The following is a 2,988-nucleotide window of genomic DNA, read 5'->3' as shown; positions in this document are numbered from 1 at the left end:
ATTCTAGCGTATCAATTCCAAATGGAATACGCGCACACACTTAGTTTTCCTATGGTCACCATATAAAGATTTGCTGTCTATATAAAAAGAATCACTCCCCCAAAACAACAGGCTCTTATTTATGAATATTTCAGTTGCTTTGTTAAACAATAAAAAGTCCAAAGAAGTTAATCAAGCAGGCTGTACCCACAGACAGCTGTTCTTTCCCTTCCTCCAGATTGATAAATATAAAAATAATAATTAAAACTTGCTTGTAAATGGGAACTACAGTGGAACCTTGGTTCTCAAACGCCTTGGTACTCGATCATTTCAGCTCCCGAACGGCAAATACCCAGAAGTGTTCCGGTTTTCGAACGTTTTTCAGAAGCCGAACATCCAATGTGGCTGTCGGCTATTGTTTTCGGGGCGCCTGTGCCAATCGGAAGCCGCACCTTGGTTTTCTAATGTTTTTGAAGTCCTACGGACTTGCAGAATGGATTATGTACGAGAACCAAGGTACCACTGTACTGCTCCATGCTGCTTAAAGACACCATTTAAGTTTCCCACAATGCCTCTGGTGTAGGGTTTCTCCAAGGCATTATGGGAAATTTAAATGTCAGCTCCAAGCCAGCCATCGCACTGCCTCAACGCAAGCCCAGCTTACCCTCTGCCAGCCCCACTTCGCACCAGAGATTTAAAGCACTATGAGCAGTTAGAAAGAAGGCTGATCACCAAAGAATTGATACTTTTGAATTATGGTGCTGGAGGAGACTCTTGAGAGTTCCATGGACTGCAAGAAGATCAAAACTATCCATTCTTAGGGAAATCAGCCCTGAGTGCTCACTGGAAGGACAGATCCTGAAGCTGAGGCTCCAATACTTTGGCCACCTCATGAGAAGAGAAGACTCCCTAGAAAAGACCCTGATGTTGGGAAAGATGGAGGGTACAAGGAGAAGGAGACGACAGAGGACGAGATGTATGGACAGTGTTCTCGAAGCTACGAACATGAGTTTGACCAAGCTGTGGGAGGCAGTGGAAGACAGGAGTGCCTGGCGTGCTCTGGTCACGAAGAGTCGGACACGACTAAACGACTAAACAACAACAGAGAAATTAGGGCTTCTCCCAAAGAATTCTGGGAGTTGCAGTTTGTCAGAGAACCTTTTCCCCCTCCCAGAGCTACCATTTCCAGAGTGGTTTAACAAGCAGTCCCTCTTCCTAGGGAGCTCTTAAGTGGATGGTGTGAATGTGTCCTAAATCACACTTGTTGGCCTTGTTGAACTCAGCAGGGAGGACGATGGGGTCAGAAACAGGCTGGCTCCCCTTGTCCCTGGCTGTGGCACTCCCTACTGCTGGCCCTCCCACCCTTCTGCTTCATCAGTTCCAATGGTCATCAGCCAACTTGGGTCAGGGAGTCCAGTAGACCCCCCTCAGACAGTCCTAATCCCCAAAGTCTGAATTCTCTCAAAATAATCCAGGAGAAATGAACTGAGATGGAAAAAATATGTTAGGCACAAGGCAAGAATGTTTGTTCCCAGGCAGGGGCTTAATCACCTAAATTCAGAGCCCTCTCTTTACAGAAGGGTTCTCAAAAAGCCATCTAGTCTCAGTGAATTTGGGGGAAGGCTGCAGCTCAGTGGTTAGAGCATCTGCTCTGCCTGTCTGAAACCCTGGAGAGACACTGCTGGTCAGTGTAGAGTCGACAGTAAGGAACTAGATCAGGGTTTCCAAACTTGGGTCGCCAGCTGTATTTTGGACTACAACTCCCATCATCCCTAGCTAGTAGGCCAAGTGTTCAGGGATGATGGGAACTGTCGTCCAAAAAAATTAGCTGGCAACCCAAGTTTGGGAAGCCCTGAAATAGATGGGCCAATGGCCCAACTCAGTATAAGGAAGCGTCCTATGATGACAAGGGAAGCACAGTAGTGCAGTGGTTAGAGCCAGTGCCGGATTTACGTATAAGCTAAGCAGGCTATAGCTTAGGGCCCCACTCTCTTGGGGCCCCCCAAAAATTTTAAGTAAAAAAACACTGGATGTACATTTCCAAAATATAAGATAAAAAACAAATAAAATAAAACCTACGTACAGAAACAGTGTTTTGTGTTGTGTAGGCTCCTATGATGTACATATTTTGTTACGTGCAAATGGCTTTAGATACATATTTGTTGTTTAGTCGTTTAGTCGTATCCGACTCTTCGTGACCCCATGGATCAGAGTACTGCCTCCCGCAGTTTGGTCAAACTCATGCTGGTAGCTTCGAGAACACTGTCCAACCATCTCGTCCTCTGTCTTCCCCTTCTCCTTGTGCCCTCCATCTTTCCCAACATCAGGGTCTTTTCCAGGGAGTCTTCTCTTCTCATGAGGTGGCCAAAGTATTGGAGCCTCAGCTTCAGGATCTGTCCTTCCAGTGAGCACTCAGGGCTGATTTCCTTCAGAATGGAGAGGTTTGATCTTCTTGCAGTCCATGGGACTCTCAAGAGTCTCCTCCAGCACCTAATAGATACCTATTAGGTCCATAAATTACCATAGAGCATATATTCAACACAAAAAACGGCGACAATTTGTTGTTGACAAAGGACAACTGGACCTATCAAGTACCCCATTACCTTCAGTAGCTTAGGGCTTCATCAAACCTAAATCCGGCCCTGGTTAGAGCACCTGCTTTGCACGCAGAGGGCTCCGGGTTCAATCTCCAGGAAGCTCTAGGGAAAACGCCCGGGTATGGAACCCTGACTAACCGCTGCCGGTCCGTGCGGGCAATTTTAAGGCGGCTTCCTGCGCGGGATTGACGCCCAGGTTCAGCGGCCACAACCTTAAGCTCACCAAGTGCCGAAGTTTCCACTCAACTCACCTTGGGACGGGAGGTAGGCATGTAGACGCGCGCTCCGATCCTTCGCCATCGCGGGCCTGGGGCTCCCCCCTGGGGCCGTCGCGGGGACAGCGCGCCGGTCGCGGCGAGGGGCCGTCTCTCCTCGGCGCTCCTCCTCCTCCGGCTGCATCAGCGGTTCACGT

This window comes from Podarcis cretensis (assembly GCF_951804945.1).
Source record: "Podarcis cretensis genome assembly, chromosome: 16".
In the NCBI taxonomy this organism is placed as follows: domain Eukaryota; kingdom Metazoa; phylum Chordata; class Lepidosauria; order Squamata; family Lacertidae; genus Podarcis; species Podarcis cretensis.
This window is presented reverse-complemented; position numbering follows the sequence as displayed.